The sequence below is a fragment of the Tachypleus tridentatus genome, chromosome 13 (genome assembly GCF_004210375.1).
Source record: "Tachypleus tridentatus isolate NWPU-2018 chromosome 13, ASM421037v1, whole genome shotgun sequence".
Taxonomy (NCBI): Eukaryota; Metazoa; Arthropoda; class Merostomata; order Xiphosura; family Limulidae; genus Tachypleus; species Tachypleus tridentatus.
Window position 1 is genome coordinate 210,509,147 of NC_134837.1, and position 17,818 is coordinate 210,526,964.

The 17,818-nt window shown below is 33.8% G+C and overlaps 1 long non-coding RNA gene across 1 annotated transcript in view; it reads right to left on the reverse strand.

The window, feature by feature from the left end:
* Positions 1–17,818, reverse strand: part of LOC143238441 (uncharacterized) — a 55,142-nt gene that overhangs the window by 2,709 nt on the left and 34,615 nt on the right. Inside the window, exon 2 of the long non-coding RNA XR_013020582.1 lies at positions 5,153–5,250. This is a non-coding gene — a long non-coding RNA (uncharacterized LOC143238441). The remainder of the gene's footprint in view (positions 1–5,152; positions 5,251–17,818) is intronic.

Below are 17,818 nucleotides of genomic sequence, written 5' to 3' on the forward strand. Positions count from 1 at the left end.
CCAAGAATACCAATTACAAAAATTGAATTATATTTCAAGTTCTGCTATGGGTTCTAGAACAGGATTTTCTATGGGTCCCCAAATTGAATGACTACCAGAAAGTCCTGTTATGAAACAATTTTTCCCCCCCAATCAACTTCCAAGTCATTATGAAAGTAGCTTTTACAAATTAAACAAGGAAACAAATGTTATTTATTTCAAATAAAATAAATCTGTAATGCAACCAAATTTCATTTGTATGGGGGAGGAGTGACAATACATGAAACAGCTATAAAAAACCACACAATAGCAAAAACATTTACAATCTTGTAAACATTGTATATTAATCAAGCATGTTCGTTCAACAGTTGATAAAAATACACAAATGCAATGTTTTTTCTTACAAGAATAAAATGTTAAGTTTTTTTGTTTCTTTTTGCACTCAAAGTTGTTAAAGTAAGAACACATTGGTTTTCCTACACTAGCTCTCTCTCTCTCTCTTCCTCTTGAATCACATCACCTATAAGCCCAGACCCAAAATAAAACATTAAGGGTAAAATTGCCAAACAGGGCTTTAACTGAGGTGTAGAGCTTACAGAATTAAGTCTAATAAAATGAACTTTACTACTGGCATAAAGAAACTATGATAGTAAAGATATATTTCAGTCCCTAGGCAACCACAACTAAGAAGAAATTATGATTAGCAGTATTAGTAGGAAAGGAAAATTGGCAATAATGACCCCAGGTCCCATTTGTTAAGTGACCTCAGCCATAAGTAACAACAGCCTATTTATGTCAGAGTAAAAAATGCTGTACAGGACTATTTCATATACATTGTTACTGAATATAAACCAGACTTACAGCTGTATGCAACTACTTTAAGGGAGCTTGTGTAACTTAATTTTTTTTAAAGGTTCTTTAAAAAAAAAATTTTTATATTTATGTTTTGTTATCTTGGTCAAAAAATGTAAATTTTATTTACACAATTTGATACAAGTACAAAAAAAATTAATATTGTAGGAAATAAAAAAGGAGAAAAATATTAGTGTTGCATTATGAAGCAATGTTCCTCTGCGACGTAAGGTTATCCTCTCGAGACACGTCAAGATGGCTGTGATATGACAAACTCGCAACATATCACAGCCACATTGGCGGCCAAGTGAGACAAGAAGCTTTTTCTAATGCAGCTCGTCTCTCCAGTTAAAGTTAGATAATAATAAAAAAAAAAAAAATTAGTGGTTGGGTAAAATATTTTTGTCTGGGTTCTTCTAATCGGCAGCTGAGGAATAGAAAGTGTTGTGTACTTTACAAAAATTAGTCTGATATTTTTGGTCAGTTTTGGATTACTGTTGTAAATAATTAAACTACTAAAATTTACTGAATATTTTTTATATATAAAAAAAGGTATAATGAATGATCAAGAAAAAATTTTAAAACATCATCTGATGTAAAAAAATATATACATCATATTATGGGATGAAAGGTGATCATAAAAATACCCATTATATTTGCTGTAATGCATGCTATTACAGTAAGAAAAACAGATACAGAAACAAGTTTTGCTGTAAAATCAATTACTTAGTGTGAAAGTCTATATAATAAATGGAAATATATGTTTATATACATATTGTTTAGACTAAAATTATGGGTTTAAAAATTTCCTGAAATGTGATATACAAAGAGATACAAAAATTCTCCAATTTTTTTAAAAATGAAAACATTTTTACAACATAAATAGAAGAAAAAAAAGAATTCAACATACATCACAACCTGAAAACTTAAATTACAACTTTTGTCATGTTATCAGATTTCTGCAAAGAATTAGAGAAGTTTATTTGCCTGAAATATTAACACGTTTACAACTTGCTAGTTAATTGTTTTATATTTGTTCCAAAATGAACTTGTAAAATTTATTTATCAGCTAAAACACATCTCACAGTAGCACCTGAAGATCGCATGGCATACATTTATTTTATGCAGTTTTAAAGGTAACTTTTTAGGGATAAATTGAAAATTTTCTATGAAAAGATTTTTAACAAATGTTATATTTATTGTTAACGTGCTTCATATAACACGTGCAATAAAATCTTGTGGGACAATTTAAGACTATGATCAGAAAGCAAGTAGCTCTTTATTATATAACTTTTGGTGATGCATCAAAGAAAAATCTGTCATTAAAGATATACTTCCCTTTTTACCCTATGTGCATAGCTGGGGTAAAAATATAGTCCCAATCTTGTACTGTGCACCATTCAACATGGTGTTATTCATTTCATATTATCCTAGTCTGATTTCTAAACATGGTGTTATTCATTTCATATTATCCTAGTCTGATTTCTAAACATGGTGTTATTCATTTCATATTATTCTAGTCTGATTTCTAAACACTTTATATTTCTCGTATTTTCTTTACTCTAATACCAACACTTTATGCAGTAACAAGTTTTCTTGTGAAATTTAATGAGGTAACATTAATATAACCTTTAAATGCTCCCTCATGTTTATGTGACATTCAAAATTACAAGTAGTTTAAACTTGAGTTATCTTAGGTAGTTTACACTAGTTTGGAGTGTTGTTTTTTTAAATGCTATGTTAAACTACTTTGTTTCTCACAATTGTAAAGAACAGAAACTATTTTCACTTTTTGAAAAGTTATTCTAATATTTACTAGTGCTAAGCCTATATCAGTGTACATTCCATTAGCTGCTAAGAGAAAGGTCTGATGTCATTAAAAAAATGAAGTAATCTCCAAACAAATATTGACCTAACATACCAAACAAAAAGTAAAACATCTTGCTTTAGCCAGGTATATAAGTTTAAAATGGCTAAAAAAGTTGTGTAGATAACAGTAAAACCTGGTACACTGGACTGAATCAAAGTTTAAAACACAAGTGGTTAAAACAATTTAACACTAAATGGTTAAAAAAACTGCTAAATGTTTCAATATAGCGTGATTTCTTCAGTGGACCCAAGTTTGTTTCTTAAGTGCAAATTTAATAAATATGTTAAAGATATTCCAAACTACAAGTCAGCATTCTTTATTCCTTTTCTGTCCAGTTTATCAACATCTTAGAATTACTTGAACCCATACCCACTAGTCCAGAGAATTTTGTATTGTTGAATTATTTTGAAATTTTCATAATTCACCTGTGATTAAGTTAAAAAAAATGTTCTTATTTTACTGACTCAACTTTAGTTTCTTTATGACCAAAATATTAATGTTCATAAACTATTTTCGAACCATTTCAGTTGTTCATCAATGGTTTAATGAACTTCAAGTATTTTGTTCAAATGTTCTGAACATTATTTCTTCCATCTCTAATTCTAAGTATCTTCAAGACTTGCCAGATAAACATCTTGAAATGAAGGTTCATTAATCCTGTTCATTTATTTAAATAGCTGATTCTTTCAAATTTTCATGTCTTCATGTTGGTTCAGAGAAATGGGATTTCCTAAGGCCTGGCTGTCATACAGCTCATCAAAGATGGCTGTGATATGATAAAAACCAGGACACATTTCACAGCTTCTTTGATGGCTGCAGAACAGGCTATTCACATCCACAGTTATACTACATAATAGTTATTTCCATAATGAGATAATCCAATTGCTGACAAGTCAAATCCAATGTATAATTACCTAAACACTGAACAATCAGTTCCAAAAAATGGTGCTACTTGACTGATTACTGTAACCAAACACTCATTGATTTAGTTATGTGACTCTAGAACATTCACTATCTTAAAATTAAACAAAACCATTAGTATCATCTTCCATGATATATGTAACGCCCTCTCCGTCAAAGACAAGGTAGTGAGATGATTATCTTAACCACATCTCACTACCCACGTCTTTCACGGAGAAAAAGTAAGTTACAATAACAGGTCTACAGGGTAAAGTGAAGCCAGGATATAAAAATGATATGGTAGATAATTATCTTAACCACATCTCAGTTTTGTTTTTTGTGAAATACATGAGAGACAAGCTCTAATAATGGGCCAAGAAACTAAAGTAAGAGTAAAACAAAACTGTTTAAAGAGACAGAGGTGGTAGCTTAAATTTGGGTTTACACAATTGGAAGATGGATGTCAGGTTCCAAAGCTTCTGCAATTATTTATCCTCAACAAAATTGCAGCTGTTTGATTGAAAAACTGAAAGCTTTTGCAGTTTTCCCAGTGTGATGCATCCAGAATTGTATTTTTTTATTATTTTTTTTTTGTTTATCTGGCTACATGTTAAAGGACACCCAAAACATTCCATTCCTTTGAAACATCCAATGTAACTTTGTAGTTCATTTATATTCAATGAATATTACTTTTGGAGATTGGTTTGTCTCTAAGCAAACACAAACAGGGTCAAATACTTGGTCATAAATGTTGGTCAAACACACAAACAGATAAAATGCATTATGTATTTACAAGCGTCTTACAAGGCAAATTCATGAAACATTAGAAGAGTGTTGATTTGCAAACCTTAAACTTAAAATGAAATTCAATTTTTGTTGATTCTAAATAAAATTATCTCAGTAGCTTGTGCAAGATTTTGCAGGTGGCCAACTTAGTCACAGAGCAGAAAACCCACTAGATTTCAATCTATAACAGACTTATTGAGAAGTATCTACCATTGAGGGTAATATTTTATCATTAACAATTTTTCCCCATATTTATAGTAGATGTAAAAGGATATATTTTCCACATACTTGCAAGTTAAAAAGTTACAGCTAAAATTATCCATTCTGCATGTTCTTTCAATACAACATCAGAAAGTACATTTGAGTTCTTCCTGGAAAATATAACAGAAAACATGTACTGTAACATTTGTGGCTTTACTAACATGCAGTTAGATTAAGTTATTATATGTACTAAACTTTATTATAATTGCTACCTCAGATTAGTATCTTACTCTAGAATAAGAGACAATTTACAGATTGCTAAAAAGGTAATTTCTATGTTAGTGATAGAATAATGTTAAAATAAAAAGTTTTAAAACAGTTTCTAAATAATAAAAAAATTGACTAAAAATGTTAAATAATTTTTACTTGGAATAAATATTTGCAAATTTGAACACAGAAAATAAAACTTAATTTAATACCCCACATACATAATAAGCAAAAATAAATTTCTCCCAAAAACTTCGTCTTTCTAAAGAGTTCCAGAATAAATCAAACACGTCTCACCTATCTTGAAATTGGTTACGTCTTATAAACCTCAGACCAATGTAGATTGCAATTTATCAGTACCACACTTCCATGAGTAATACAATAGAATACTGCCCCTGAAAGACAGATTAACCAGTATAAACCTGGCACAAAAATCTTTTTGCTGTTAATGAGTATAGTTGTAAAAACAATGACTTCCTACATAAACCATACCCAACTTACTAAAATGTTTTATCTGATACATATTTAAATTCCAGGTAGTTCCAAGTAGTTAATTTTTTTTTTTGATATGCACTTAAAACATGGATGGGTATTTTCAATATCTATTAAAGTACTTCAAATATGTTAAGCCCACATTAGCTACCACCCAGTCCAGACAGCAATAACTATCAACATACCATTCTTCAACTTACTTTATCTTGTACAGTCACATGCAAATATTAACCAACAGTTTCAATCACTATAAACTGCAAAAAGTTATGATTTTTAATATGCATTTCATTTCTTAAATATATGCAAAATAACTTCATTCTTCACATGAACATCAACTTGCATTTCAACTTCTTAAGAGTTAGAATAAGTTTGACATTGGCTAATCACAGACATAACTAATGTACAAGTACTATTGAAACCAATTTTTATTTTTCCTTTAATGTACAACAAACAGACCTGCACATTTTGCTAAGAGTTTTCTAGATTTTATGTACATACACTTTGTAAAACTGGAAATTATACTGAAAATTCCTTCTACAATACAGGGATTAGTCCAATGAACTGACCCCATGCACACGTAGTCAAGAACTAAAATGGTTTTTGAAATCAAACTTTCTTTGTTTGGTTAACTACTATGCAGTTTTTATTTTAGTTCACTCACTGCAGAGTGAGTGAGTGAGTCCGTGCGTGTCAATTTCCTTAATCCACAAATATCAATTTCATGGAAACTTTACTTACATTTTTAACTGAATATGGAGACATTGTAATGTAAATGTCTTTTAAATGGTTACATTTTCTAACTGCAAACAATAGTACCAACTTATGTATTAAACATCATTTGATTTCCTTCATACTTTCATTTTGTTTCAATTGATACATAAATTCAAGTTTCTTTCATAATAAATACTTTTAGAACAGGGTAAGTACATACACACACACTGTTCTTATATGTTCAGAGGTTTGCATCTTCCCATGATATTCATCTGAAGTGTGTGTAAAGCATTCCCTTTGTGTAACAAGTACAGAATTACTTCATTACAAAAGCTGTCTTGAGATCAAATTATTTTACTATGCAATGCCTACAAAATTATTTCACACACACAATAATACAAAAGCTCTTTAAAAAAGTGTTAATATTTTCAAGCAAAACAAAATCTAGTTCAGAGCACTTTCATTTATTACAATTAACAACTTCATTACCTTCAGAGGTTATAAAAGGCAGGAAAAGTGTTGGGCCTTTATTAATCTGTTTTAAGTATTAATAAAATAAGGATTTACATATTATAACACAAAAAATATTTAATAACTTCAACTCTACCATGTCACCTCTGACTTCAGATATTTTACAGTCATTTAAAAAGACCAAGAATCTTCTTTATACACGTGTATAAAAAATACAGTCATCCTAAAAAACACCGAGGTATTTTCTTTGACACAGTAAATGAGGAAATCTTCTAAGGTTAAAAATGTTTCAAAACTATTGAAGTAGCTTTGAGTAAGACAAATTATGCTTTGGACCAAATCATTTAAATGCAAGTTGTGTTTGGTGTGCTACTAGCTTTATAATATATTTGACGAAAAATTACGGAACATAAAGCTCAAGTGTTATTGTTATTATTAAGAAACAATTGTGTAGTTACTATAATTATGCTTGATATATTTTAAAAATGAAACTGAAATTGTACCCGACGTTGTTAAAACAGCATAAATACAAGTTACCCAGGGCTTGTCTTAAAAGCTGTTTTGTTCATTTTAATTCACCCAATTTTAGAAGTAATTTTGCTTATTTCGGTTGGATTTTTTTACTTGTCAATTTTTTTCATAGCGGTTAACTTAATTTACTAAAATACATAAATTATAAATGCTCACCCAACTGGATTGTTGTTTCCTACAGTGTACTCTGAGATCTAGACGTTCTACTATAACGTTAGACAGTATCGTATCAAAAAGTTGTTTAAACAATATAACACATTTTACGTTTTTACAACTAACTAAGCATTATAAAATAGTAAGTATTAGAATGATTTATTGTATGGAACTATACGTGGTAAAGGCATGTTCCACACTTCAAGGCTGTTTTTAGAGTATCAGTTTTTTTTTTTTTTTTTTTAACCTTTACAATAACAGTGACTCGAGTCAACCCACTCACACCTTTATTAGATATTCTATGCAGCTGTTTCTTTCCCAAGGTAAATACGAGTTCAAAACGTAGCCAAACAGAAGGGAATTTTGTGTTTATGCCGCGTGCCCGGCGCGAGCTCAGCTCGTGCCCTGCTCAACACACGTGCGATGCTCGCGTGTATTACGGATCTTCGTAGTGGAAATACTTAACCGTTCCCAGCAGTAGGAAACACACGTGAACCGACGCATGAAAAGGTCTAATATCAATAATACTTTTAAACATGGGTCTGTGCTTTAACGTCCAGGTTGTGTTAAAAGGACAAGCCATGTTCAGTGTGGCTCAGAAACCTAGTACGTCGTACATACCAAATAATAAGCTATCTATAACCTCAGGATATTTTCAGTCAGTTGAAAACAAATTCCTGTAATAAAATACCATGTTGTACCAAATTAACGCTCCCTAGAGCGTTGCACACTGTAAGGGAGCAGTTATTATAATCTGTAATTGCACAAGCACTATATTTTTCACACGAGATTTATTTATTTCAATGCTAATAAATGTGTACGTGTTTACCTTTTTCAAAAAACATTACGACAAGGAAAGTGAATCACGTGTTGGATTACTACTGCTATCATACAAGGTCAGCTTTATGAAAGAAATACCAGGAGAGGGAGAAGCGATAATTAGAAAGGGGCATTACTTAAGGGCAATAAGGTAGGCCAAAATTAATAAGAATAAATAATCAGCAATGCATTTTGAAACAGTTTTTTGTTGTTTTTTTACAAGCCTACGAAACATTTTCATAAATACCCTAGCAGCCAAATAATCAACTGTTATGATTGAGATACGTAGAAAGAATTGTTTATGGCGACTTTTTTTAAACTATGGAGATATTCTATTACATATGATGTATTTTACACTAGGTTCACATTTATTACTTAATTTCTAAACACCAATTTTCAAATGCAAACAAAAGATAAAAAAAAAAAAAAGATAACTAATGATTCATGCCTCAATGTCCTTGTACAGCATAGTTTTACCCTATGTAGCAATAGGGATAAATATTTAGGCAAATACCATTGGCAGTGTATCAAAGCAAGTTTTTCTGAGCAATATTTCATCCCGAATTTCAATCACGAGTCTGCCATATTGCACATTTGCCAATACAAAACGAATTATATAAAATGTAATAATTTTAATGTAGAGAGAGAGAGATAAGACTGATATAACAGTTGCAATTCACGGACTGTGTTTACTCAGCCTAGTTAATTTTTGGACAAACATTTGCCTATAGCAACAAACATCCACTTAACTAAACCATCTAAAAACTTCTCATTTTAGAATAAAAATTGAGATTTCTTTTGTCCAAGTACTTTTAATTAATCTAATTATCATAAATAAACAAATTATCGTGACAACTTTTTATTCGAGTTTTAAACGATACGAAAAAAACATCTGTAGTTGAATAACACGTTTTTTATGTACTTGTTAGGGTTAAAAAAATATTTGCAAAATTCTAATTATACGTCATATTTTAGGAGTTATGGGGTCTTCACTAGTGAAAGTCAGGAGTCTCGCAGCTGACATTTCTATTCACTGAATAATAAAGCTCAAATATGCCAAGATATACATGCTGGGATCTTGGTCTCAAAAGCCTTGGACTTCCAGCGTAGAAAAGTCTAACAAAGGCCGAGTGCGTTGTGATTGGCTGATGAATCAGCCTTGAATACAGCGATTAGCCAATAAAAGGAAAGACTGAAACAGGGCGGCCGTTGCTTAAGGGCGCTTCGTTCCATATCAAGTTGAGTAAATATAAAGATAATTAGGAATGCAGGCGTTAAAACTGAATAAAATGAATAAATAAATAAATGCGAAAACACCAAAGAACCGAAAATAAATCACACTAATGCACACTAAACTAACGTACCGTGAAGAAACTTTCTGCAATTAGTTTTTTGAAAAATGTAATATTTGTAATGAAAACTAACAGGAGGTAGCATGTCTAGTGTGTTTTTTTTTGTTCTGTATCAATGCGACTTCTCAATACTTACACACGGTGTATTGAATAGTCTTAGTTCAAAACCATCTAGCATATATGATCGCTATGGCCGGGTCACAGCTTTCGTTATTGTAGTAATTTTCTTCGATGATCCGAATTTTCCGTTACATTGGATCAATTAGATGACTCGCCTTATTTGTACAGTTTGTATACATGTTAAAATGCATATTTGTGACATATCTTTGTGGCTATATTGCTATGTACATAAACAAGTACGGAACGTTTCCAGGGTTATGGAGAAACATTTTAATATTCGTGTAAGAAAACCTCGGCTAACCAGTCCTCACTTCGACTAGAATAAAACTTGCCTGCAGGTGATGCCATAACGAAAACAAACAGTTTCAGTTCAAATCAAACGAAACCAAAAAACGACTGAAATGTTTAACAGTTTTTTTCCGAGCCACGTGACAAGTAGGTCAATAAGAAAGATCCTTGTAAACATTAAACGTACCCCGTTAGTTTTTGTTTTTAAAAAGAGCAAACTATATCCTTATACTCACCCCAATTTTGCAGTGTAAGACTAGAAGGAAGGCAACTAGTCATCACCACCCACCGCCAACTCTTGAGCTACTCTTACCAACGAATAGTTGGATTGACCGTTAAATTATAACACCCCCACGGCTGAAAGGGAGAGCATGTTTGGTGTGACAGGGATTCGAACCCGCGACCATCGGATTACGAGTCGAACGCCTTACCCCTATCTTGCCATGACGGGCCTAAATAAAATGATGGCACAGATACAACGTAAGCCTAAAAGATAATTAATTCTCTCATTCGTCATTTAGTTAAAAATATATTAAGCAAAAGTGAGGGGCAGTTGCATTAGCGTCTAGTTACATGAAATGTCAAAAGTATTTGATCCTTATTGTTATTAACAATACGATTACGCAAGATATAGAAGGCAGTAAGTAAACCAATGGTTACAGCGATTAACATTACACATTTACCTCTGCAATTTGCGTAATGTTCTCTAGCTGAGAAGGATGAATGCAATTCAAGATTTTCTACAGATGTAGGGTGAAGTGGCATTAATCTGTTAAAGGGATACTAACGTCCTTCTGCACCTTCTTACTCCACTAGGTGTTCTTATGGCGACTTTGCAAACGAAATGCATCTCATTATACAGCCGATGTGGTCTTGTGATATACAGTTCTCATCATCAGTAGACTAACATGGCGTCTGTGTTATGAATGACAATCTCTGTTGAAGAATTCTAAGAACCACGCCACCAGTTTGGAAACAGTTCAATCTTCTAATGACACTGAGACGCTTGTAGGCAATTGCTAAGGATCAACAGTAATCGACTTCCTCCTTTTGTCTAATTGCTTCTCATGAGGAAAATGTTCACATATTTTTCTCCGAATTTAGAGACGATTCGTGGATACGTTACAGAGGTTTGGTTTAATCTCTGCGATGTGCTTGAAAATGACCAAATGAGATGAGTTTTTTTACAGCCACTTATAAAGTAACCTGAATAACTAATAATTCAAGTTTCAGATCACTAGATACCAGATTTTAACAATAAACAAGAGATGTCCGTTACTTTATTACTTGTTTAAGTGTCTGTTTGTTATAGATTCTTTACTTTGAGAGACGTAAGTAATTAATGTCAAATAAACATATAAAGTGTGTGCCAATTCACAGTATCTTGCATCTAAATATACAGACAACTTGAAAGGTAAGAACGATCAATACTAGATTTACGACAATTAAAAATACCTTACTTACAACTGCAACAGTACTTAAACCTCTTCGAGAGGGCGAAGAGGGATGTGCCAGTCTCTCAACGTCCCAGGTTTCTGAAGCTACCAAGGAACCTATTCGAGTCACGCAACAGATACACCAATATATTTTTTATTATCGTCTATGAATATTTAAGATGTAAGTAAAAGTTTAATTTGTATCGTAATTACTCACTGTATTTTTATTTATATTATACTTTATTTAGAGTATCATAATATATTCTATATTTACACTGGTGGTATAACTCACCGCATGCAATTCCACATATTTACTAATGTCATAATTTATACAACTATTTCTTAATCAGTGAAACGTAAAACTAACTTAAAAACTGAAATAACTGCGAATTATTAAAAAACAGCAAAAGAAACGTCAAACACGCCGCGTTTATGAGCCCCCCCCCTGTACATATCTTTGTCCTTGAAGAAGAGATAACTATTTCTCCCTCTGACGGTGGCCGTGTTCCCCCTCCCATTAATTAAAGTGTTCGTACCTTTGGGGGTAGCTTTACGATTATTTAAAAATACAACGACTTTGTTTTATTCAATACGAGGGCTGTTCAAAAAATACGCGGACTGACGTCATAAAACAAAATGTACTTTATTTAGAAGTTACAGGCCTGGGACCCCTTCAAAGTACTCTCCTCCCCAACGCACACACTTATCCCAACGGTGTTTCCACTTGTTGAAACAGTCCTGGTACGCTTCTTTTGTAATGTCCTCCAGCTCCTTCGTCGCATTTGCCTTAATCTCGGGAATCGTCTCAAATCTTCTTCCTTTCAAGGGTATTTTGAGTTTGGGGAACAAGAAAACATCTCAAGGAGCAAGGTCAGGTGAGTAGGGGGGGTGGGGAAGAACAGTGATCGAGTGTTTGGCCAAAAAAGCACGAGTTCTGAGGCACAAATTTCGCAGCAACGCGGTGCATCTTCAATTTTTCGGTCAAAATCTCGTAACAAGATCCAACTGATATCCCACACTCTTCAGCAAGCTCCCTAACAGTCAGACGTCGATTTGCCCGCACCAGGGTGTTGATTTTGTCGACGTGTGGGTCGTCAGTTGACGTGGAAGGACGTCCAGGACGCTCATCATCTTCAATGGACTGTCGACCATCCTTAAAACGTTCATGCCACTTGAAACATGCCGTACGCTTCATAGCAACATCACCGTAAGCCGTGTTAATCATAGCAAAAGTTTCAGTCGCAGATTTTTCAAGTTTAACACAAAATTTCACAGCAAGTCGTTGCTCCTTCAGGTCATTCATTCTGAAATCCGCCAAACGAAAAAATCGCACTTCACTTAAAACCGCGTAGCTAATACACAAATGAAAATATCTGCAATCGGGAAATGGCGTCGTAATCAGCTGATCTGTGCGAACCTAGCGACACCAAGCGGATCCCCATGGAACCAACTGGAGCCGCGCAATTCAAACAGTCCGCGTATTTTTTGAACAGACCTCGTATATGTATACACATAACTGTATCAGTTTAAAAACAGTAAAATAGCTCAGAACCATTACAGTCCTACAATTTAGAACGAAAAACAACTTTTTAGTGGTTGCAATAGAGGGCGAATCTTTCTTTTACTACATATGGACGATAAGTAAAAGTTAAGATGTTCATTCAAGAAAAACTTCTTGCAAATGGCATTGAGGAGAGGCACTGGAAAACTAAAACATAGCGAACGTCTACAAGAATGTCTTGGAACAAAAGGAACGTGTTATTTTGTTGTTTTTCTCCCTAAACCGTGACGTATCTCTTCCATATCTTCCAAATGTCAGTGAGTGGAAACCGATGTTGAATGTGCCGATACAGACACGAAAGGTAAGTTACATTGTGATAAAACTTGTGTCAATTAGAAACAAAACAAAAGTTTAATTTAAAATAGGGAAGTAGATTTTTAACTATGTAGCAACATTTGCCACTCATCTCAGCAACAAACACTAAATATCGCAGGTCTTTTTTCAATGACATTAATCACCCACCAGATGTCTCTTCGTTCGAACACGGAGCACTAACAAAAAGCTACTTCGAGTACAGATATGTTAAATAAAACTGTGGTACCTCAGTCAGAGTAGTGTGGAGTTCAACGAGTTATTTGATAATGGCCTATGTTAAGTCGGTAAGCCTAATTTATCTTAAATAATTTAAACGTGTATGTGAAGTCTAAATAGGAGAACTTAGGATATACATGTATTTGTAGAACTACATTTTCGCCACAGTCACTTTTCGTTGTTACTTCATTTCACAATATTGTTCTTTCGATGGATGACAGACAATACACTCAAAGTTATGTTTAAACAGGAAAGTGATTTATATGACAATTTCTATCGGAGCAAGTTATGTGCTTAAAACGAGGCCTGACATGGCTTACTGATTGAGGCGCTCGATTCGCAATCTGTAGGCTGCGAATTTGAATCCCGTCACCAAACATGCTTTGACACTTTCAATCGTGGGGGAGTTATAACGTTACAGTCAATACAGCTATTCACATGTAAAAACAACAAAATCACTCCTGGAGTTAGCGCTGACTATCTTCCTTCCCTATAGTCTACCACGACTGAGTTAGGTTTGGTTAGAGTAGCTATGCACAAAATCCAAACAAACTTGAAACGAAACTGAAAATCAACATATTTATTTGACAAACAAGTTTAGAGGTGCACGCGTGCATATATGTATGTATGTGTAATTAATTATATCTAAATGAAGTTAAATGAATAAAGAAAATCATGAGGAAGGACTGCATTAAAAACAGCAAATCCCAACCTCTGATTATATTACATTATAACCACAAAAAATTAAACCATAAACCAAAACATTGTTTTAAAAATACGCTGCTCATTTAAAAAGGATCATAGGGTGCAAGCTACAACGTTGAATTACAAAATGTATCCTAGGTTTTGGAGGTGACTGCGGAAGTAGGACCCACACAGTCTATCAGTGGGCCCTACTTCCGTAGTCACCTCCAAAACCTAGGATACATGTTGCAATTCAACGGTGTACCTTGTACCCTAGGATTATTTTATTTTTATATATATACATTCATCAATAAAATACATCACTGATTCAGTTCTTATTGTTTTCGATAATAAAAACACCAAGTTACACTTACTGGTACTCTTTTTCTTAACGAATGTAATTTTGAACACCTGGGATGCAAAGAGTGGGATCGCGCGCGTGCGTATGTTCTTACAATCTTGGTGTTGTTGATATGTCGGAGAACAAGAGCTAAGTACAAGTTTGAAATAAACCTTATCTAAAGCTATCAAATCTACTGTACAGTGTTAAGTTTGTAAAACAGTGGCTGTGTATTTAAGTTGGAATATTCAACCTGAATAAAGGCGGGCTGAGCAGCCAGGTCAAAAATTCCTACATTTCGGGCAATGACAATAACCTTAATTTTGGAGAACTGGTTAGTTGGTTGCTTGCTTGGCGTTTATTGACCAGTGGCGAGATAGTAAGCCTGCAACACCCATCCTTATAAGAGCTATATCCGGCTCTTTGAACCCAGTAATGAGACTGACTGACTGTCACTTAAATGTTCACATACCTGAAAGTTCTAAGTGTGTTCAGGCGACATTATGTCTGGAACTTTGGGTAATACTGCATGCTGCTCCACCATGTGGACTTCAGCCCTGACTAAATTGTCATAAAGTATGCAATGCAGAACAATTATCAGAGAAGATGTAATTCTAATAATAATTCCACGCAGGGCTTTAAAAATGGAAGTTAGCTAAATTATTTCTGAAAGTATTATCACTGACATTAATCACGTATATAACTATCACCTTTTGTAGACCTAGAGTAGTGCCCGTTTGGGAAAGTTCGGGACATGTAGGTCAATCTAACACGTATGATACGACAGGAGTTATTTTACGAAAGCTCAGAACACGAAATTCTTCACAGTCGCACCTGATGTGACTGGAGTTATTTTCAAACACAGTAAAATTTTTTCCTACACGTCTAATCAAATTAACAAAATTGGCTGGGGTACCTTACCTTGGACACAAGATTTGTAAATTCATGATTAATGAAAGGTTATCTTAGGAAATAAAACTTGTTTCCTTACATATAATTTAAAGAAAAAACAAAACGTCCATAAAAACAGCAAAATAAAAAGTGAAACCGCAGCTTTGCACGTATCTTCTCATGGACCCAACAAAGCTTCATGCCAAATTTAGTGAAGATTTATCAACAGGGGGCAAAGTATTTACATAGACATGCAATATACAGTACTATAATAGTTATATAGATGGCGCCAGCGCATATTATCCGTCTTTGATGTATTTATGACGTCATAAGTTCTCTGACGGGAAATGGAGGAGAAACGGTAAAATTGTGACCTCTATTGCAAATACAAATGCATATAGGATAAAAATTACGCAAAGTTGAGGTTGCACATCGCGTGATAAAAACGTTTTTCCAGTATCATATAAGCAAGAGTTCCATTATAGTATGATTTTTGATTTAAGTTATTTCGAGAGAATGTTGAAGTTAAAATACTCAAATACAGTAAGATTCACACTTCCCATGTTTTCATTCCTATGTTTAACAAACACACCTAACTTTAACTTCTATGTTGAACATTCCTGCTTTAAGAGTTGCTTTAATAACAACATTTTAAACTCCACGAATGTCTCTCATAACAGAACACGAAAGTTCTCAGTGCGCGCGTGTTCGTGCGCTGAAAAGAATGCGAAGCGCTAATCACCCAGATAATTTCCCGTCTTCCAACGATGAAAGTTGAGAGCAAGAGTAGGAAAGAGTCACGAAAATATTAATTTATCCTCTGTCTTTCGATAAAAGATATTTCATTAAGAAATTCAATTTAACCAGCGTTCCTGCTCGTGCATCAAGAACGTGTCAGACCGTTTAGTCACTTAACGGGGAAATTAATGTACCTGTATGTGTGAACGTTTATCAGCTAACCCTATTGGTTAAGCACACAAAATATGGAGAACAATACATGGTGTGTAGGGGTCGTTTGTATTTCTCAACATCTACCTACTCCAAATAATCGACATTCCCTACTCTGGAGGTTTCCCTGTCGAGGAACTTCTGCTAACGGCATTCCTGTTCTTAACTTTGGTTTTATTTCATCTGGAAACAGAACACTTCCGGGAACCCACATACAAATACATCTAACAATTTTTGTTTTCGATTTACCTTTCTCACGCGCCTGATTTTGAGAAACACCCAATGGACTAGAATAGTTCTCATCGTCAATAACACTGTAAACACAGATTTTGTTCCTGGGCAGTATGTGTTATTTCTTAATTGCTTATGTTGTAAAAGTACAGAAATGTCCATCAATTCCTTCATATTTTGCTTTTGTGACCTGGATAAGTAGGTTAATTTCTAAATTTCAAATGTAAAAACGGGCAAATTTGCACATTTTCATTTACATAAGGTCTGAATAAAACAACATATGAATTACGATTTACATGTATTTATACCGATGTTATAAAAAAATGATTAAAAATGTTTAGAAGTGAGTAGTTTTTCGAGATTTGCGAATGTAACGTAAATGACTTTCACGTATCAGCCGCAAAATAAAGTCTCCCATCATGTTTTCGTTATATGCTCCCAGGTCACAAAAGCAAAGTTTGAAGAGAAAAAAATAGGTATTTTCCATTTATTTTAGGGATAAACAATAGGGAAATATCAAGAAAAAGTAAACATTTCGTTACATAGTGTTATTGAATTACCTTCAACGAATAGTGTGACTGGATCATTCTTATAATGCGCTCATGACCCAAGTACTTAGCTCTATTTTCCGGTAACAAACGATACTTAAGGATCGTCTGTCATGATGGTCAGTCGGCTGCGCTCTGACCAGAATGGGAATAAAGATGTCAAATGTTTGTTTTTGAATTTCGCGCAAAGCTACACGAGGGCTATCTGCACTAGCCGTCCCTAATTTACTATTGTGAGACTAGAGGGAAGGCAGCTAGTCATCACCACCCATCACCAACTCTTGGGGTTACTCTTACCAACGAATAGTGGGATTGACCATCACATAACGTCTCCGCGGTTGAAAGGGCGAGCATGTTTGGTGCGACGAAGATTTGAACCCGCGACCCCCAAATTACGAGTCGAACTTCTTAACCTACCTGGTCATGGCAGGCGATGTCAAATGAAACAATCGAACCAGAGTGAATGGCAAGTCACCTTCTAATATCATCAGTCCAGCACTGACAGTTACATTTGTACGTAACTAATGTATTAAGATCGCGATATATAGGTTTGTTTCAACACAGTGTTCGTCTTAAGTACTCTTCGATTGTCATTAATACTACACAACAAAGTAGCATTAAAACATGTTTAATTAATTAAATATATTACAGTTTAATGAATTAAATAAACGTATTACACAATTCTGCAACATTTAAAAAACATTCTATCAAGTAACATCCGAGTTCTAAATGTCATTGAACTACGAACTAAGCAGAGGACTTCAAACACTAAAATGCGGGGTTCGATGCCTAATACAACATCGCACAAGAACGTGGTATAGTTTTAATAACAAACAACCGTGAATAACTAATAAAG